Consider the following 23,026-nt stretch of genomic DNA (forward strand, 5'->3'; position numbering starts at 1 on the left):
GTATAAGCATTGAGATAGCACATCTCATGCTATAGGAAGGGTCTCAGGATTGGAATGGGAAGGAGTTGGATATCACATCTCATGTTATAGGAAAGATCTCCGGTTTGGTATTAGAAGCATTGAGACATCACATCTCATGTTATAGGAAGGGTCTCAGGATTGGAATGGGAAGAAGTTGGATATCACATCTCATGCTATAGGAAGGGTCCCAGGTTTGGAAGGGGAAGGAGTTGGATATCCAATCTCATGTTATAGGACTGGTCTCAGGTTTGGTATTAGAAGCATTGAGATATCAAATCGCATGCTTTAGGAAGGTTCTCAGGTTTGGTATTAGAAGCATTGAGACATCACATCTCATGCTATAGGAAGGGTCTCAGGATTGGAATGGGAAGGAGTTGGATATCACATCTCATGTTATAGGAAGGATCTCAGGTTTGGTATTAGAAGCATTGAGACATCACATCTCATGCTATAGGAAGGGTCTCAGGATTGGAATGGGAAGGAGTTGGATATCACATCTCATGCTATAGGAAGGGTCTCAGATTTGGTATAAGCATTGAGATATCACATCTCATGCTATAGGAAGGGTCTCAGGATTGGATTGGGAAGGAGTTGTATATGACATCTCAGGCCATAGGAAGGGTCTCAGGATTGGTATAAGCTTTGAGATATGACATCTCTGCTATCGGAAGGGTCTCAGGATTGGAATGGGAAGGAGTTGGATATCCCATCTCATGTTATAGGAAGGGTCTCAGGTTTGGTATTAGAAGCATTGAGATATCACATCTCATGCTATAGGAAGGGTCTCAGGATTGGAATGGGGAGGACTTGGATGTCACATCTCATGCTATAGGGAGGGTCTCAAGTTTGATATTAGAAGCATTGAGATAACAAATCTCATGATATCGGAAGGGTCTCAGGATTGGAATGGGAAGGAGTTGGATATCACATCTCAAGCTATAGGAAGAGTCTCAAGATTGGAATGGGAAGGAGTTTGATATCACATCTCATGCCATAGTATGGGTCTCAGGTTTGGTAGAAGCATTGGGATATCACATCTCATGCTATTGGAAGGGTATCAGTATTGGATTTGGAAGGAGTTGGATATCCCATCTCATGCTATAGGAAGGGTCTCAGGTTGGAATGGGAAGGAGTTGGATATCACATTTCATGTTATAGGAAGGGTCTCAGGATTGGAATGGGAAGGACTTGGATATCATATCTCATGCTATAGGAAGGCTCTCAGGTTTGGAAGGGGAAGGAGTTGGATATCACATTTCATGTTAGAGGAAGGATCTCAGGTTTGGTATTAGAGGCCTTGAGATATCACATATCATGCTATAGGAAGGGTCTCAGGATTGGAATGGGAAGGAGTTGGATATATCACATCTCAAGCTTTAGGAAGGGTCTCAGGTTTGGTATAAGCATTGAGATAGCACATCTCATGCTATAGGAAGGGTCTCAGGATTGGAATGGGAAGGAGTTGGATATTACATCTCATGTTATAGGAAAGATCTCAGGTTTGGTCAGGGCTTTAAGTGGGGTAAGAAATCGAGGGGGGGCCCTCATTTGGGGGCGTGGCTTGTGGGGGGCGTGGCCTAAAACGTACGCAAATCGTAAGGTATGCACACACACATATATATGCATGTTATAAATCTGTGTGCGTACCTTACTATGGTTTGTGTACTTTGCAAGCCATCTTTTCTAAACATAGAAATATGTATTTTTATGTTTAGAAAAGATGGCTTGCAAAGAACACAAACCATAGTAAGGTACGCACACAGATATATAACATGCATATATGTGTGTGTGTGCATACCTTACGGTTTGCCTACTTTTCAGGCCATTTTTTTAAAAAAACATTTCGGTTTTATAAAAGATGGCTTTGAAAGTACACAATTCAAGCCATCTTTTATAAAGCTTTGACTACGGACAAAATTGTCCGTCGGCAAAGCTTTATAAAAGATGGCTTGAATTGTGTACTTTTCAAGCCATCTTTCATAAACCTCGAAAAATATCAAGGAATCCCCAGGTTCGCCGAGGGTTAAAGACGCCTCGGCGACCTGGGGAAACAAAGGGACAGTAACTGCCTCTGGTGACCCCTCGTGCGAGAGGTCACCAGAGGCAGTTACTATGATTTACAGAAGTGGCAGCCAGCCACAGCATTGCTGTGGCTGGCTGCCACTTCTGTCAGATCGCCTGACTTCATGGCAGGCGCATATCCCGTCGCGGCTGCTGCCGCGACGGGATAATGCATCCCGCCAATGTTGCGTGTGGTGGGACGGGGGCCCCGGCAGGGCCCCGGCTCAGTCCCACTTTTTGGAGACTGCCGGGGCCCAGCCCCGGCAGGCCCCGGCCCACTTAAAGCCCTGGGTTTGGTATTAGAAGCATTGAGACATCACATCTCATGTTATAGGAAGGGTCTCAGGATTGGAATGGGAAGAAGTTGGATATCACATCTCATGCTATAGGAAGGGTCTCAGGTTTGGAAAGGGAAGGAGTTGGATATCCAATCTCATGTTATAGGACTGGTCTCAGGTTTGGTATTAGAAGCATTGAGATATCACATCGCATGCTGTAGGAAGGTTCTCAGGTTTGGTATTAGAAGCATTGAGACATCACATCTCATGCTATAGGAAGGGTCTCAGGATTGGAATGGGAAGGAGTTGGATATCACATCTCATGTTATAGGAAGGATCTCAGGTTTGGTATTAGAAGCATTGAGACATCACATCTCATGCTATAGGAAGGGTCTCAGGATTGGAATGGGAAGGAGTTGGATATCACATCTCATGCTATAGGAAGGGTCTCAGATTTGGTATAAGCATTGAGATATCACATCTCATGCTATAGGAAGGGTCTCAGGATTGGATTGGGAAGGAGTTGTATATGACATCTCAGGCCATAGGAAGGGTCTCAGGATTGGTATAAGCATTGAGATATCACATCTCTGCTATCGGAAGGCTCTCAGGATTGGAATGGGAAGGAGTTGGATATCCCATCTCATGATAAAGGAAGGGTCTAAGGTTTGGAAGGAGAAAGATTTGGATATCACATCTCATGTTATAGGACGGGTCTCAATTTTGATATTAGAAGCATTGAGATAACAAATCTCATGATATCGGAAGGGTCTCAGGATTGGAATGGGAAGGAGTTGGATATCACATCTCATGATAAAGGAAGGGTCTAAGGTTTGGAAGGGGAAAGATTTGGATATCACATCTCATGTTATAGGACGGGTCTCAGGTTTGGTATTAGAAGCATTGAGATATCAAGTCTCATGGTATAGGAAGGGTCTCAGAATTGGAATGGGAAGGATTTCGGATATCACATCTCAAGCTATAGGAAGAGTCTCAGGATTGGAATGGGAAGGAGTTTGATATCACATCTCATGCCATAGTATGGTTCTCAGGTTTGGTAGAAGCATTGGGATATCACATCTCATGCTATTGGAAGGGTATCAGTATTGGATTTGGAAGGAGTTGGATATCCCATCTCATGCTATAGGAAGGGTCTCAGGTTGGAATGGGAAGGAGTTGGATATCACATCTCAAGCTATAGGAAGAGTCTCAGGATTGGAATGGGAATGAGTTTGATATCACATCTCATGCCATAGTATGGGTCTCAGGTTTGGTAGAAGCCTTGGGATATCACATCACATGCTATTGGAAGGGTATCAGTATTGGATTTGGAAGGAGTTGGATATCCCATCTCATGCTATAGTATGGGTCTCAGGTTTGGTAGAAGCATTGGGATCACACATCTCATGCTATTGGAAGGGTATCAGTATTGGATTTGGAAGGAGTTGGATATCCCATCTCATGCTATAGGAAGGGTCTCAGATTAGGTATAAGCATTGAGATATCACATCTCATGCTATAGGAAGGGTCTCAGGATTGGATTGGGATGGAGTTGTATATGACATCTCAGGCCATAGGAAGGGTCTCAGGATTGGTATAAGCATTGAGATATCACATCTCTGCTATCGGAAGGGTCTCAGGATTGGAATGGGAAGGAATTGGATATCCCATCTCATGTTATAGGAAGGGTCTCAGGTTTGGTATTAGAAGCATTGAGATATCACATCTCATGCTATAGGAAGGGTCTCAGGATTGGAATGGGGAGGACTTGGATGTCACATCTCATGCTATAGGGAGGGTCTCAAGTTTGATATTAGAAGCATTGAGATAACAAATCTCATGATATCGGAAGGGTCTCAGGATTGGAATGGGAAGGAGTTGGATATCACATCTCATGATAAAGGAAGGGTCTAAGGTTTGGAAGGGGAAAGATTTGGATATCACATCTCATGTTATAGGACGGGTCTCAGGTTTGGTATTAGAAGCATTGAGATATCAAGTCTCATGGCATAGGAAGGGTCTCAGAATTGGAATGGGAAGGAGTTGGATATCACATCTCAAGCTATAGGAAGAGTCTCAGGATTGGAATGGGAAGGGTATCAGTATTGGATTTGGAAGGAGTTGGATATCCCATCTCATGCTATAGGAAGGGTCTCAGGTTGGAATGGGAAGGAGTTGGATATCACATTTCATGTTATAGGAAGAGTCTCAGGATTGGAATGGGAAGGACTTGGATATCATATCTCATGCTATAGGAAGGCTCTCAGGTTTGGAAGGGGAAGGAGTTGGATATCACATTTCATGTTAGAGGAAGGATCTCAGGTTTGGTATTAGAGGCCTTGAGATATCACATCTCATGCTATAGGAAGGGTCTCAGGATTGGAATGGGAAGGAGTTGGATATCACATCTCAAGCTTTAGGAAGGGTCTCAGGTTTGGTATAAGCATTGAGATAGCACATCTCATGCTATAGGAAGGGTCTCAGGATTGGAATGGGAAGGAGTTGGATATCACATCTCATGTTATAGGAAAGATCTCCGGTTTGGTATTAGAAGCATTGAGACATCACATCTCATGTTATAGGAAGGGTCTCAGGATTGGAATGGGAAGAAGTTGGATATCACATCTCATGCTATAGGAAGGGTCCCAGGTTTGGAAGGGGAAGGAGTTGGATATCCAATCTCATGTTATAGGACTGGTCTCAGGTTTGGTATTAGAAGCATTGAGATATCAAATCGCATGCTTTAGGAAGGTTCTCAGGTTTGGTATTAGAAGCATTGAGACATCACATCTCATGCTATAGGAAGGGTCTCAGGATTGGAATGGGAAGGAGTTGGATATCACATCTCATGTTATAGGAAGGATCTCAGGTTTGGTATTAGAAGCATTGAGACATCACATCTCATGCTATAGGAAGGGTCTCAGGATTGGAATGGGAAGGAGTTGGATATCACATCTCATGCTATAGGAAGGGTCTCAGATTTGGTATAAGCATTGAGATATCACATCTCATGCTATAGGAAGGGTCTCAGGATTGGATTGGGAAGGAGTTGTATATGACATCTCAGGCCATAGGAAGGGTCTCAGGATTGGTATAAGCATTGAGATATGACATCTCTGCTATCGGAAGGGTCTCAGGATTGGAATGGGAAGGAGTTGGATATCCCATCTCATGTTATAGGAAGGGTCTCAGGTTTGGTATTAGAAGCATTGAGATATCACATCTCATGCTATAGGAAGGGTCTCAGGATTGGAATGGGGAGGACTTGGATGTCACATCTCATGCTATAGGGAGGGTCTCAAGTTTGATATTAGAAGCATTGAGATAACAAATCTCATGATATCGGAAGGGTCTCAGGATTGGAATGGGAAGGAGTTGGATATCACATCTCAAGCTATAGGAAGAGTCTCAAGATTGGAATGGGAAGGAGTTTGATATCACATCTCATGCCATAGTATGGGTCTCAGGTTTGGTAGAAGCATTGGGATATCACATCTCATGCTATTGGAAGGGTATCAGTATTGGATTTGGAAGGAGTTGGATATCCCATCTCATGCTATAGGAAGGGTCTCAGGTTGGAATGGGAAGGAGTTGGATATCACATTTCATGTTATAGGAAGGGTCTCAGGATTGGAATGGGAAGGACTTGGATATCATATCTCATGCTATAGGAAGGCTCTCAGGTTTGGAAGGGGAAGGAGTTGGATATCACATTTCATGTTAGAGGAAGGATCTCAGGTTTGGTATTAGAGGCCTTGAGATATCACATATCATGCTATAGGAAGGGTCTCAGGATTGGAATGGGAAGGAGTTGGATATATCACATCTCAAGCTTTAGGAAGGGTCTCAGGTTTGGTATAAGCATTGAGATAGCACATCTCAAGCTATAGGAAGGGTCTCAGGATTGGAATGGGAAGGAGTTGGATATTACATCTCATGTTATAGGAAAGATCTCAGGTTTGGTCAGGGCTTTAAGTGGGGTAAGAAATCGAGGGGGGGCCCTCATTTGGGGGCGTGGCTTGTGGGGGGCGTGGCCTAAAACGTACGCAAATCGTAAGGTATGCACACACACATATATATGCATGTTATATATCTGTGTGCGTACCTTACTATGGTTTGTGTACTTTGCAAGCCATCTTTTCTAAACATAGAAATATGTATTTTTATGTTTAGAAAAGATGGCTTGCAAAGAACACAAACCATAGTAAGGTACGCACACAGATATATAACATGCATATATGTGTGTGTGTGCATACCTTACGGTTTGCCTACTTTTCAGGCCATTTTTTTAAAAAAACATTTCGGTTTTATAAAAGATGGCTTTGAAAGTACACAATTCAAGCCATCTTTTATAAAGCTTTGACTACGGACAAAATTGTCCGTCGGCAAAGCTTTATAAAAGATGGCTTGAATTGTGTACTTTTCAAGCCATCTTTCATAAACCTCGAAAAATATCAAGGAATCCCCAGGTTCGCCGAGGGTTAAAGACGCCTCGGCGACCTGGGGAAACAAAGGGACAGTAACTGCCTCTGGTGACCCCTCGTGCGAGAGGTCACCAGAGGCAGTTACTATGATTTACAGAAGTGGCAGCCAGCCACAGCATTGCTGTGGCTGGCTGCCACTTCTGTCAGATCGCCTGACTTCATGGCAGGCGCATATCCCGTCGCGGCTGCTGCCGCGACGGGATAATGCATCCCGCCAATGTTGCGTGTGGTGGGACGGGGGCCCCGGCAGGGCCCCGGCTCAGTCCCACTTTTTGGAGACTGCCGGGGCCCAGCCCCGGCAGGCCCCGGCCCACTTAAAGCCCTGGGTTTGGTATTAGAAGCATTGAGACATCACATCTCATGTTATAGGAAGGGTCTCAGGATTGGAATGGGAAGAAGTTGGATATCACATCTCATGCTATAGGAAGGGTCTCAGGTTTGGAAAGGGAAGGAGTTGGATATCCAATCTCATGTTATAGGACTGGTCTCAGGTTTGGTATTAGAAGCATTGAGATATCACATCGCATGCTGTAGGAAGGTTCTCAGGTTTGGTATTAGAAGCATTGAGACATCACATCTCATGCTATAGGAAGGGTCTCAGGATTGGAATGGGAAGGAGTTGGATATCACATCTCATGTTATAGGAAGGATCTCAGGTTTGGTATTAGAAGCATTGAGACATCACATCTCATGCTATAGGAAGGGTCTCAGGATTGGAATGGGAAGGAGTTGGATATCACATCTCATGCTATAGGAAGGGTCTCAGATTTGGTATAAGCATTGAGATATCACATCTCATGCTATAGGAAGGGTCTCAGGATTGGATTGGGAAGGAGTTGTATATGACATCTCAGGCCATAGGAAGGGTCTCAGGATTGGTATAAGCATTGAGATATCACATCTCTGCTATCGGAAGGCTCTCAGGATTGGAATGGGAAGGAGTTGGATATCCCATCTCATGATAAAGGAAGGGTCTAAGGTTTGGAAGGAGAAAGATTTGGATATCACATCTCATGTTATAGGACGGGTCTCAATTTTGATATTAGAAGCATTGAGATAACAAATCTCATGATATCGGAAGGGTCTCAGGATTGGAATGGGAAGGAGTTGGATATCACATCTCATGATAAAGGAAGGGTCTAAGGTTTGGAAGGGGAAAGATTTGGATATCACATCTCATGTTATAGGACGGGTCTCAGGTTTGGTATTAGAAGCATTGAGATATCAAGTCTCATGGTATAGGAAGGGTCTCAGAATTGGAATGGGAAGGATTTCGGATATCACATCTCAAGCTATAGGAAGAGTCTCAGGATTGGAATGGGAAGGAGTTTGATATCACATCTCATGCCATAGTATGGTTCTCAGGTTTGGTAGAAGCATTGGGATATCACATCTCATGCTATTGGAAGGGTATCAGTATTGGATTTGGAAGGAGTTGGATATCCCATCTCATGCTATAGGAAGGGTCTCAGGTTGGAATTGGAAGGAGTTGGATATCACATTTCATGTTATAGGAAGGGTCTCAGGATTGGAATGGGAAGGAGTTGGATATCACATCTCAAGCTTTAGGAAGGGTCTCAGGTTTGGTATAAGCATTGAGATAGCACATCTCATGCTATAGGAAGGGTCTCAGGATTGGAATGGGAAGGAGTTGGATATCACATCTCATGTTATAGGAAAGATCTCAGGTTTGGTATTAGAAGCATTGAGACATCACATCTCATGTTATAGGAAGGGTCTCAGGATTGGAATGGGAAGAAGTTGGATATCACATCTCATGCTATAGGAAGGGTCTCAGGTTTGGAAGGGGAAGGAGTTGGATATCCAATCTCATGTTATAGGACTGGTCTCAGGTTTGGTATTAGAAGCATTGAGATATCACATCGCATGCTGTAGGAAGGTTCTCAGGTTTGGAATGGGGAGGAATTGGATATCACATCTCATGTCATAGGAAGGATCTCAGGATTGGAATGGGAAGGAGTTGGATATCACATCTCATGCTATAGGAAGGGTCTCAGGTTTGGTATAAGCATTGAGATATCACATCTCATGCTATAGGAAGGGTCTCAGGATTGGAATGGGAAGGAGTTGGATATCACATCTCATGTTATAGGAAGGATCTCAGGTTTGGTATTAGAAGCATTGAGACCTCACATCTCATGCTATCGGAAGGGTCTCAGGATTGGAATGGGAAGGAGTTGGATATCCCATCTCATGTTATAGGAAGAGTCTCAGGTTTGGTATTAGAAGCATTGAGATATCACATCTCATGCTATAGGAAGTGTCTCAGGATTGGAATCGGAAGGACTTGGATATCACATCTCATGCTATAGGGAGGGTCTCAAGTTTGATATTAGAAACATTGAGATATCACATCTCTGCTATCGGAAGGGTCTCAGGATTGGAATGGGAAGGAGTTGGATATTCCCATCTCATGTTATAGGAAGGGTCTCAGGTTTGGTATTAGAAGCATTGAGATATCACATCTCATGCTATAGGAAGGGTCTCAGGATTGGAATGGGAAGGACTTGGATATCAAATCTCATGCTATAGGGAGGGTCTCAAGTTTGATATTAGAAGCATTGAGATATCACATCTCATGATATCGGAAGGGTCTCAGGGATGGAATGGGAAGGAGTTGGATATCACATCTCATGATAAAGGAAGGGTCTAAGGTTTGGAAGGGGAAGGAGTTTGATATCACATCTCATGCCATAGTATGGGTCTCAGGTTTGGTAGAAGCATTGGGATATCACATCTCATGCTATCGAAAGGGTATCAGGATTGGATTTGGAAGGAGTTGGATATCCCATCTCATGCTATAGGAAGGGTCTCAGGTTGGAATGGGAAGGAGTTGGATATCACATCTCATGTTATAGGAAGGGTCTCAGGATTGGAATGGGAAGGACTTGGATATCACATCTCATGCTATAGGAAGGCTCTCAGGTTTGGAAGGGGAAAGAGTTGGATATCACATTTCATGTTAGAGGTAGGATCTCAGGTTTGGTATTAGAGGCATTGAGATATCACATCTCATGCTATCAGAAGAGTCTCAGGATTGGAATGGGAAGGAGTTGGATATCACATCTCATGCTAAAGGGAGGGTCTCAGGTTTGGAAGGGGAAGGATTTGGATATCACATCTCATGTTATAGAGAGGATCTCAGGTTTGGTATTAGAAGCATTGAGATATCACATCTCATGCTATCGGAAGGATCTCAGGTTTGGTATAGAAGCATTGAGATATCACATCTCATGCTATCAGAAGGGTCTCAGGATTGGAATGGGAAGGAGTTGGATATCACATCTCATGCTAAAGGGAAGGTCTCAGGTTTGGAAGGGGAAGGATTTGGATATCACATCTCATGTTATCGGAAGGATCTCAGGTTTGGTATTAGAAGTATTGAGATATCACATCTCATGCTATAGGAAGGGTCTCAGGATTGGAATGGGAAGGAGTTGGTTATCACATCTCATGCTAAAGGAAGGGTCTCAGGTTTGGTAGAAGCATTGAGATATCACATCTCATGCTATAGGAAGGGTCTCAGGATTGGAATGGGAAGGACTTAGATATCACATATCATGCTATAGGGAGGGTCTCAGTTTTGATATTAGAAGCATTGAGATATCACATCTCATGCTATCGGAAGTGTCTCAGGATTGGAATGGGAAGGAGCTGGATATCACATCTCATGCTAAAGGAAGGGTCTCAGGTTTGGAACGGGAAGGAGTTGGATATCACATCTCATGTTATAGGAAGGGTCTCAGGTTTGGTATAAGCATTGAGATATCACATCTCTGCTATCGGAAGTGTCTCAGGATTGGAATGGGAAGGACTTGGATATCACATCTCATGCTATAGATAGGCTCTCAGGTTTGGAAAGGGAAGGAGTTGGATATCACATTTCATGTTAGAGGAAGGATCTCAGGTTTGGTATTAGAGGCATTGAGATATCACATCTCAGGCTATAGGAAGGGTCTCAGGATTGGAATGGGAAGGAGTTGGATATCACATCTCATGCTATAGGAAGGGTCTCAGGATTGGAATGGGAAGGAGTTGGATATCACATCTCATGCTATAGGAAGGGTCTCAGGTTTGGTATAAGCATTGAGATATCACATCTCGTGCTATAGGAAGGGTCTCAGGATTGGAATGGGAAGGAGTTGTATATGACATCTCATGCTATAGACAGGGTCTCAGGTGTGGAAGGGGAAGGATTTGGAAATCACATCTCATGTTATAGGAAGGATCTCAGGTTTGGTATTAGAAGCATTGAGATATCACATCTCATGCTATCATAAGGATCTCAGGATTGGAATCGGAAGGAGTTGGATATCACATCTCATGTTATAGGAAGGATCTCAGGTTTGGTATTAGAAGCATTGAGACATCACATCTCATGCTATAGGAAGGGTCTCAGGATTGGAATGGGAAGGAGTTGGATATCACATCTCATGCTATAGGAAGGGTCTCAGATTTGGTATAAGCATTGAGATATCACATCTCATGCTATAGGAAGGGTCTCAGGATTGGAATGGGAAGCAGTTGGATATCACATCTCAGGCCATAGGAAGGGTCTCAGGTTTGGTATAAGCATTGAGATATCACATCTCTGCTATCGGAAGGGTCTCAGGATTGGAATGGGAAGGAGTTGGATATCCCATCTCATGTTATAGGAAGAGTCTCAGGTTTGGTATTAGAAGCATTGAGATATCCCATCTCATGCTATAGGAAGGGTCTCAGGTTGGAATGGGAAGGAGTTGGATATCACATTTCATGTTATAGGAAGGGTCTCAGGATTGGAATTGGAAGGACTTGGCTATCATAACTCATGCTATAGGAAGGCTCTCAGGTTTGGAAGGGGAAGGAGTTGGATATCACATTTCATGTTAGAGGAACGATCTCAGGTTTGGTATTAGAGGTCTTGAGATATCACATCTCATGCTATAGGAAGGGTCTCAGGATTGGAATGGGAAGGAGTTGGATATCACATCTCAAGCTATAGGAACGGTCTCAGGTTTGGTATAAGCATTGTGATATCACATCTCATGCTATAATAAGGGTCTCAGGATTGGAATGGGAAGGAGTTGGATATCACATCTCATGTTATAGGAAGGGTCTCAGGATTGGAATGGGAAGAAGTTGGATATCACATCTCATGCTATAGGAAGGGTCTCAGGTTTGGTATAAGCATTGAGATATCACATCTCATGCTATAGGAAGGGTCTCAGGATTGGAATGGGCAGGAGTTGTATATCACATCTCATGCTATAGGAAGGGTCTCAGGTTTGGTATAAGCATTGAGATATCACATCTCATGTCATAGGAAGGGTCTCAGGTTTGGTATAAGCATTGAGATATCACATCTCTGCTATCGGAAGGGTCTCAGGATTGGAATGGGAAGGAGTTGGATATCATATCTCATGCTAAAGGGAGGGTCTCAGGTTTGGAAGGGGAAGGATTTGGAAATCACATCTCATGTTATAGGAAGGATCTCAGGTTTGGTATTAGAAGCATTGAGATATCACATCTCATGCTATCGGAAGTATCTCAGGTTTGGTATTAGAGGCATTGAGATATCACATCTCATGCTATCATAAGGGTCTCAGGATTGGAATGGGAAGGAGTTGGATATCACATCTCATGTTATAGGAAGGATCTCAGGTTTGGTATTAGAAGCATTGAGACATCACATCTAATGCTATAGGAACGGTCTCAGGATTGGAATGGGAAGGAGTTGTATATGACATCTCAGGCCATAGGAAGGGTCTCAGGTTTGGTATAAGCATTGAGATATCACATCTCTGCTATCGGAAGGGTCTCAGGATTGGAATGGGAAGGAGTTGGATATCCCATCTCATGTTATAGGAAGGGTCTCAGATTTGGTATTAGAAGCATTGAGACATCACATCTCATGTTATAGGAAGGGTCTCAGGATTGGAATGGGAAGAAGTTGGATATCACATCTCATGCTATAGGAAGGGTCTCAGATTTGGTATAAGCATTGAGATATCACATCTCATGTTATAGGAAGGGTCTCAGGATTGGAATGGGAAGGAGTTGTATATGACATCTCATGCCATAGGAAGGGTCTCAGGTTTGGTATAAGCATTGAGATATCACATCACATGCTATAGGAAGGGTCTCAGGATTGGAATGGGAAGGACTTTTGATATCACATCTCATGCTATAGGCAGGGTCTCAGGTTTGGAAAGGGAAGGAGATGGATATCACATTTCATGTTAGAGGTAGGATCTCAGGTTTGGTATTAGAGGCATTGAAATATCACATCTCATGCTATCAGAAGGGTCTCAGGATTGGAATGGGAAGGAGTTGGATATCACATCTCATGCTAAAGGGAGGGTCACAGGTTTGGAAGTGGAAGGATTTGGAAATCACATCTCATGTTATAGGAAGGATCTCAGGTTTGGTACTAGAAGCATTGAGATATCACATCTCATGCTATCAGAAGTATCTCAGGTTTGGTATTAGAGGCATTGAGATATCACATCTCATGCTATCATAAGGGTCTCAGGATTGGAATGGGAAGGGGTTGGATATCACATCTCATGTTATAGGAAGGATCTCAGGTTTGGTATTAGAAGCATTGAGACATCACATCTCATGCTATAGGAAGGGTCTCAGGATTGGAATGGGAAGGAGTTGGATATCACATCTCATGCTATAGGAAGGGTCTCGGATTTGGTATAAGCATTGAGATATCACATCTCATGCTATAGGAAAGGTCTCAGGATTGGAATGGGAAGGAGTTGTATATGACATCTCAGGCCATAGGAAGGGTCTCAGGATTGGTATAAGCATTGAGATATGACATCTCTGCTATCGGAAGGGTCTCAGGATTGGAATTGGAAGGAGTTGGATATCCCATCTCATGCTATAGGGAGGGTCTCAAGTTTGATATTAGAAGCATTGAGATAACAAATCTCATGATATCGGAAGGGTCTCAGGATTGGAATGGGAAGGAGTTGGATATCACATCTCAAGCTATAGGAAGAGTCTCAAGATTGGAATAGGAAGGAGTTTGATATCACATCTCATGCCATAGTATGGGTCTCAGGTTTGGTAGAAGCATTGGGATATCACATCTCATGCTATTGGAAGGGTATCAGTATTGGATTTGGAAGGAGTTGGATATCCCATCTCATGCTATAGGAAGGGTCTCAGGTTGGAATGGGAAGGAGTTGGATATCACATTTCATGTTATAGGAAGGGTCTCAGGATTGGAATGGGAAGGACTTGGATATCATATCTCATGCTATAGGAAGGCTCTCAGGTTTGGAAGGGGAAGGAGTTGGATATCACATTTCATGTTAGAGGAAGGATCTCAGGTTTGGTATTAGAGGCCTTGAGATATCACATATCATGCTATAGGAAGGGTCTCAGGATTGGAATGGGAAGGAGTTGGATATCACATCTCAAGCTTTAGGAAGGGTCTCAGGTTTGGTATAAGCATTGAGATAGCACATCTCATGCTATAGGAAGGGTCTCAGGATTGGAATGGGAAGGAGTTGGATATTACATCTCATGTTATAGGAAAGATCTCAGGTTTGGTATTAGAAGCATTGAGACATCACATCTCATGTTATAGGAAGGGTCTCAGGATTGGAATGGGAAGAAGTTGGATATCACATCTCATGCTATAGGAAGGGTCTCAGGTTTGGAAAGGGAAGGAGTTGGATATCCAATCTCATGTTATAGGACTGGTCTCAGGTTTGGTATTAGAAGCATTGAGATATCACATCGCATGCTGTAGGAAGGTTCTCAGGTTTGGTATTAGAAGCATTGAGACATCACATCTCATGCTATAGGAAGGGTCTCAGGATTGGAATGGGAAGGAGTTGGATATCACATCTCATGTTATAGGAAGGATCTCAGGTTTGGTATTAGAAACATTGAGACATCACATCTCATGCTATAGGAAGGGTCTCAGGATTGGAATGGGAAGGAGTTGGATATCACATCTCATGCTATAGGAAGGGTCTCAGATTTGGTATAAGCATTGAGATATCACATCTCATGCTATAGGAAGGGTCTCAGGATTGGATTGGGAAGGAGTTGTATATGACATCTCAGGCCATAGGAAGGGTCTCAGGATTGGTATAAGCATTGAGATATCACATCTCTGCTATCGGAAGGGTCTCAGGATTGGAATGGGAAGGAGTTGGATATCCCATCTCATGATAAAGGAAGGGTCTAAGGTTTGGAAGGAGAAAGATTTGGATATCACATCTCATGTTATAGGACGGGTCTCAATTTTGATATTAGAAGCATTGAGATAACAAATCTCATGATATCGGAAGGGTCTCAGGATTGGAATGGGAAGGAGTTGGATATCACATCTCATGATAAAGGAAGGGTCTAAGGTTTGGAAGGGGAAAGATTTGGATATCACATCTCATGTTATAGGACGGGTCTCAGGTTTGGTATTAGAAGCATTGAGATATCAAGTCTCATGGTATAGGAAGGGTCTCAGAATTGGAATGGGAAGGATTTCGGATATCACATCTCAAGCTATAGGAAGAGTCTCAGGATTGGAATGGGAAGGAGTTTGATATGACATCTCATGCCATAGTATGGTTCTCAGGTTTGGTAGAAGCATTGGGATATCACATCTCATGCTATTGGAAGGGTATCAGTATTGGATTTGGAAGGAGTTGGATATCCCATCTCATGCTATAGGAAGGGTCTCAGGTTGGAATTGGAAGGAGTTGGATATCACATTTCATGTTATAGGAAGGGTCTCAGGATTGGAATGGGAAGGAGTTGGATATCACATCTCAAGCTTTAGGAAGGGTCTCAGGTTTGGTATAAGCATTGAGATAGCACATCTCATGCTATAGGAAGGGTCTCAGGATTGGAATGGGAAGGAGTTGGATATCACATCTCATGTTATAGGAAAGATCTCAGGTTTGGTATTAGAAGCATTGAGACATCACATCTCATGTTATAGGAAGGGTCTCAGGATTGGAATGGGAAGAAGTTGGATATCACATCTCATGCTATAGGAAGGGTCTCAGGTTTGGAAGGGGAAGGAGTTGGATATCACATCTCAAGCTTTAGGAAGGGTCTCAGGTTTGGTATAAGCATTGAGATAGCACATCTCATGCTATAGGAACGGTCTCAGGATTGGAATGGGAAGGAGTTGGATATCACATCTCATGTTATAGGAAAGATCTCAGGTTTGGTATTAGAAGCATTGAGACATCACATCTCATGTTATAGGAAGGGTCTCAGGATTGGAATGGGAAGAAGTTGGATATCCCATCTCATGTTATAGGAAGGGTCTCAGATTTGGTATTAGAAGCATTGAGACATCACATCTCATGTTATAGGAAGGGTCTCAGGATTGGAATGGGAAGAAGTTGGATATCACATCTCATGCTATAGGAAGGGTCTCAGGTTTGGTATAAGCATTGAGATATCACATCTCATGTTATAGGAAGGGTCTCAGGATTGGAATGGGAAGGAGTTGTATATGACATCTCATGCCATAGGAAGGGTCTCAGGTTTGGTATAAGCATTGAGATATCACATCACATGCTATAGGAAGGGTCTCAGGATTGGAATGGGAAGGACTTTTGATATCACATCTCATGCTATAGGCAGGGTCTCAGGTTTGGAAAGGGAAGGAGATGGATATCACATTTCATGTTAGAGGTAGGATCTCAGGTTTGGTATTAGAGGCATTGAAATATCACATCTCATGCTATCAGAAGGGTCTCAGGATTGGAATGGGAAGGAGTTGGATATCACATCTCATGCTAAAGGGAGGGTCACAGGTTTGGAAGTGGAAGGATTTGGAAATCACATCTCATGTTATAGGAAGGATCTCAGGTTTGGTACTAGAAGCATTGAGATATCACATCTCATGCTATCAGAAGTATCTCAGGTTTGGTATTATAGGCATTGAGATATCACATCTCATGCTATCATAAGGGTCTCAGGATTGGAATGGGAAGGGGTTGGATATCACATCTCATGTTATAGGAAGGATCTCAGGTTTGGTATTAGAAGCATTGAGACATCACATCTCATGCTATAGGAAGGGTCTCAGGATTGGAATGGGAAGGAGTTGGATATCACATCTCATGCTATAGGAAGGGTCTCGGATTTGGTATAAGCATTGAGATATCACATCTCATGCTATAGGAAAGGTCTCAGGATTGGAATGGGAAGGAGTTGTATATGACATCTCAGGCCATAGGAAGGGTCTCAGGATTGGTATAAGCATTGAGATATGACATCTCTGCTATCGGAAGGGTCTCAGGATTGGAATTGGAAGGAGTTGGATATCCCATCTCATGTTATAGGAAGGGTCTCAGTTTGGTATTAGAAGCATTGAGATATCACATCTCATGCTATAGGAAGGGTCTCAGGATTGGAATGGGGAGGACTTGGATGTCACATCTCATGCTATAGGGAGGGTCTCAAGTTTGATATTAGAAGCATTGAGATAACAAATCTCATGATATCGGAAGGGTCTCAGGATTGGAATGGGAAGGAGTTGGATATCACATCTCAAGCTATAGGAAGAGTCTCAAGATTGGAATAGGAAGGAGTTTGATATCACATCTCATGCCATAGTATGGGTCTCAGGTTTGGTAGAAGCATTGGGATATCACATCTCATGCTATTGGAAGGGTATCAGTATTGGATTTGGAAGGAGTTGGATATCCCATCTCATGCTATAGGAAGGGTCTCAGGTTGGAATGGGAAGGAGTTGGATATCACATTTCATGTTATAGGAAGGGTCTCAGGATTGGAATGGGAAGGACTTGGATATCATATCTCATGCTATAGGAAGGCTCTCAGGTTTGGAAGGGGAAGGAGTTGGATATCACATTTCATGTTAGAGGAAGGATCTCAGGTTTGGTATTAGAGGCCTTGAGATATCACATATCATGCTATAGGAAGGGTCTCAGGATTGGAATGGGAAGGAGTTGGATATCACATCTCAAGCTTTAGGAAGGGTCTCAGGTTTGGTATAAGCATTGAGATAGCACATCTCATGCTATAGGAAGGGTCTCAGGATTGGAATGGGAAGGAGTTGGATATTACATCTCATGTTATAGGAAAGATCTCAGGTTTGGTATTAGAAGCATTGAGACATCACATCTCATGTTATAGGAAGGGTCTCAGGATTGGAATGGGAAGAAGTTGGATATCACATCTCATGCTATAGGAAGGGTCTCAGGTTTGGAAAGGGAAGGAGTTGGATATCCAATCTCATGTTATAGGACTGGTCTCAGGTTTGGTATTAGAAGCATTGAGATATCACATCGCATGCTGTAGGAAGGTTCTCAGGTTTGGTATTAGAAGCATTGAGACATCACATCTCATGCTATAGGAAGGGTCTCAGGATTGGAATGGGAAGGAGTTGGATATCACATCTCATGTTATAGGAAGGATCTCAGGTTTGGTATTAGAAGCATTGAGACATCACATCTCATGCTATAGGAAGGGTCTCAGGATTGGAATGGGAAGGAGTTGGATATCACATCTCATGCTATAGGAAGGGTCTCAGATTTGGTATAAGCATTGAGATATCACATTTCATGCTATAGGAAGGGTCTCAGGATTGGATTGGGAAGGAGTTGTATATGACATCTCAAGCCATAGGAAGGGTCTCAGGATTGGTATAAGCATTGAGATATCACATCTCTGCTATCGGAAGAGTCTCAGGATTGGAATGGGAAGGAGTTGGATATCCCATCTCATGATAAAGGAAGGGTCTAAGGTTTGGAAGGAGAAAGATTTGGATATCACATCTCATGTTATAGGACGGGTCTCAATTTTGATATTAGAAGCATTGAGATAACAAATCTCATGATATCGGAAGGGTCTCAGGATTGGAATGGGAAGGAGTTGGATATCACATCTCATGATAAAGGAAGGGTCTAAGGTTTGGAAGGGGAAAGATTTGGATATCACATCTCATGTTATAGGACGGGTCTCAGGTTTGGTATTAGAAGCATTGAGATATCAAGTCTCATGGTATAGGAAGGGTCTCAGAATTGGAATGGGAAGGATTTCGGATATCACATCTCAAGCTATAGGAAGAGTCTCAGGATTGGAATGGGAAGGAGTTTGATATGACATCTCATGCCATAGTATGGTTCTCAGGTTTGGTAGAAGCATTGGGATATCACATCTCATGCTATTGGAAGGGTATCAGTATTGGATTTGGAAGGAGTTGGATATCCCATCTCATGCTATAGGAAGGGTCTCAGGTTGGAATTGGAAGGAGTTGGATATCACATTTCATGTTATAGGAAGGGTCTCAGGATTGGAATGGGAAGGAGTTGGATATCACATCTCAAGCTTTAAGAAGGGTCTCAGGTTTGGTATAAGCATTGAGATAGCACATCTCATGCTATAGGAAGGGTCTCAGGATTGGAATGGGAAGGAGTTGGATATCACATCTCATGTTATAGGAAAGATCTCAGGTTTGGTATTAGAAGCATTGAGACATCACATCTCATGTTATAGGAAGGGTCTCAGGATTGGAATGGGAAGAAGTTGGATATCACATCTCATGCTATAGGAAGGGTCTCAGGTTTGGAAGGGGAAGGAGTTGGATATCCAATCTCATGTTATAGGACTGGTCTCAGGTTTGGTATTAGAAGCATTGAGATATCACATCGCATGCTGTAGGAAGGTTCTCAGGTTTGGAATGGGGAGGAATTGGATATCACATCTCATGTCATAGGAAGGATCTCAGGTTTGGTATTAGAAGCATTGAGATATCACATCTCATGCTATAGGAATGGTCTCAGGATTGGAATGGGAAGGAGTTGGATATTACATTCTTGCTATAGGAAGGGTCTCTTGTTTGGAATGGGAAGGAGTTGGATATCACATATGCTATAGGAAGGGTCTCAGGTTTGAAACGGGAAGGAGTTGGATATCACATCTCATGTTATAGGAAGGGTCTCAGGTTTGGTATAAGCATTGAGATATCACATCTCTGCTATCGGAAGTGTCTCAGGATTGGAATGGGAAGGTGTTGGATATCCCATCTCATGTTATAGGACGGGTCTCAGGTTTGTTATTAGAATCATTGAGATATCATATTGCATGCTGTAGGAAGGGTCTAAGGATTGGAATGGGAAGGACTTGGATATCACATCTCATGCTATAGGTAGGCTCTCAGGTTTGGAAAGGGAAGGAGTTCGATATCACATTTCATGTTAGAGGAAGGATCTCAGGTTTGGTATTAGAGGCATTGAGATATCACATCTCATGCTATAGGAAGGGTCTCAGGATTGGAATGGGAAGGAGTTGGATATCACATCTCATGCTATAGGAAGGGTCTCAGGTTTGGTATAAGCATTGAGATATCACATCTCATGCTATAGGAAGGGTCTCAGGATTGGAATGGGAAGGAGTTGGATATCACATCTCATGTTATAGGAAGGATCTCAGGTTTGGTATTAGAAGCATTGAGACATCACATCTCATGCTATCGGAAGGGTCTCAGGATTGGAATGGGAAGGAGTTGGATATCCCATCTCATGTTATAGGAAGAGTCTCAGGTTTGGTATTAGAAGCATTGAGATATCACATCTCATGCTATAGGAAGTGTCTCAGGATTGGAATCGGAAGGACTTGGATATCACATCTCATGCTATAGGGAGGGTCTCAAGTTTGATATTAGAAGCATTGAGATATCACATCTCATGCTATAGGAAGGGTCTCAGGATTGGAATGGGAAGGAGTTGGATATCACATCTCATGCTATAGGAAGGGTCTCAGGTTTGGTATAAGCAGTGAGATATCACATCTCATGCTATAGGAAGTGTCTCAGGATTGGAATGGGAAGGAGTTGGATATCACATCTCATGCTATAGGAAGGGTCTCAGGTTTGGTATAAGCATTGAGATATCACATCACATGCTATAGGAAGGGTCTCAGGATTGGAATGGGAAGGACTTTTGATATCCCATCTCATGCTATAGGCAGGGTCTCAGGTTTGGAAAGGGAAGGAGATGGATATCACATTTCATGTTAGAGGTAGGATCTCAGGTTTGGTATTAGAGGCATTGAAATATCACATCTCATGCTATCAGAAGGGTCTCAGGATTGGAATGGGAAGGAGTTGGATATCACATCTCATGCTAAAGGGAGGGTCACAGGTTTGGAAGTGGAAGGATTTGGAAATCACATCTCATGTTATAGGAAGGATCTCAGGTTTGGTACTAGAAGCATTGAGATATCACATCTCATGCTATCAGAAGTATCTCAGGTTTGGTATTAGAGGCATTGAGATATCACATCTCATGCTATCATAAGGGTCTCAGGATTGGAATGGGAAGGGGTTGGATATCACATCTCATGTTATAGGAAGGATCTCAGGTTTGTATTAGAAGCATTGAGACATCACATCTCATGCTATAGGAAGGGTCTCAGGATTGGAATGGGAAGGAGTTGGATATCACATCTCATGCTATAGGAAGGGTCTCGGATTTGGTATAAGCATTGAGATATCACATCTCATGCTATAGGAAGGGTCTCAGGATTGGAATGGGAAGGAGTTGTATATGACAAATCAGGCCATAGGAAGGGTCTCAGGTTTGGTATAAGCATTGAGATATCACATCTCTGCTATCGGAAGGGTCTCAGGATTGGAATGGGAAGGAGTTGGATATCCCATCTCATGTTATAGGAAGGGTCTCAGGTTTGGTATTAGAAGCATTGAGATATCACATCTCATGCTATAGGAAGAGTCTCAGGATTGGAATGGGGAGGACTTGGATGTCACATCTCATGCTATAGGGAGGGTCTCAAATTTGATATTAGAAGCATTGAGATAACAAATCTCATGATATCGGAAGGGTCTCAGGATTGGAATGGGAAGGAATTGGATATCACATCTCATGATAAAGGAAGGGTCTAAGGTTTGGAAGGGGAAGGATTTGGATATCACATCTCATGTTATAGGACGGGTCTCAGGTTTTGTATTAGAAGCATTGAGATATCAAGTCTCATGGTATAGGAAGGGTCTCAGAATTGGAATGGGAAGGAGTTGGATATCACATCTCAAGCTATAGGTAGGGTCTCAGGATTGGAATGGGAAGGAGTTTGATATCAAATCTCATGCCATAGTATGGGTCTCAGGTTTGGTAGAAGCATTGGGATATCACATCTCATGCTATCGGAAGGGTATCAGTATTGGATTTGGAAGGAGTTGGATATCCCATCTCATGCTATAGGAAGGGTCTCAGGTTGGAATGGGAAGGAGTTGGATATCACATTTCATGTTATAGGAAGGGTCTCAGGATTGGATGGGAAGGACTTGGATATCATATCTCATGCTATAGGAAGGCTCTCAGGTTTGGAAGGGGAAGGAGTTGGATATCACATTTCATGTTAGAGGAAGGATCTCAGGTTTGGTATTAGAGGCCTTGAGATATCACATCTCATGCTATAGGAAGGGTCTCAGGATTGGAATGGGAAGGAGTTGATATCACATCTCAAGCTATAGGAAGGGTCTCAGGTTTGGTATAAGCATTGAGATATCACATCTCATGCTATAGGAAGGGTCTCAGGATTGGAATGGGAAGGAGTTGGATATCACATCTCATGTTATAGGAAAGATCTCAGGTTTGGTATTAGAAGCATTGAGACATCACATCTCATGTTATAGGAAGGGTCTCAGGAGTGGAATGGGAAGAAGTTGGATATCACATCTCATGTCATAGGAAGGATCTCAGGTTTGGTATTAGAAGCATTGAGATATCACATCTCATGCTATAGGAATGGTCTCAGGATTGGAATGGGAAGGAGTTGGATATTACATTCTTGCTATAGGAAGGGTCTCATGTTTGGAATGGGAAGGAGTTGGATATCACATATGCTATAGGAAGGGTCTCAGGTTTGGACCGGGAAGGAGTTGTATATCACATCTCATGTTATAGGAAGGGTCTCAGGTTTGGTATAAGCATTGAGATATCACATCTCTGCTATCGGAAGTGTCTCAGGATTGGAATGGGAAGGAGTTGGATATCCCATCTCATGTTATAGGATGGGTCTCAGGTTTGTTATTAGAATCATTGAGATATCATATTGCATGCTGTAGGAAGGGTCTAAGGATTGGAATGGGAAGGACTTGGATATCACATCTCATGCTATAGGTAGGCTCTCAGGTTTGGAAAAAGGGAA

Source organism: Ambystoma mexicanum, chromosome 2p (genome assembly GCF_040938575.1).
Source record: "Ambystoma mexicanum isolate Mex_15411 chromosome 2p, UKY_AmexF1_1, whole genome shotgun sequence".
Classification (NCBI taxonomy): domain Eukaryota; kingdom Metazoa; phylum Chordata; class Amphibia; order Caudata; family Ambystomatidae; genus Ambystoma; species Ambystoma mexicanum.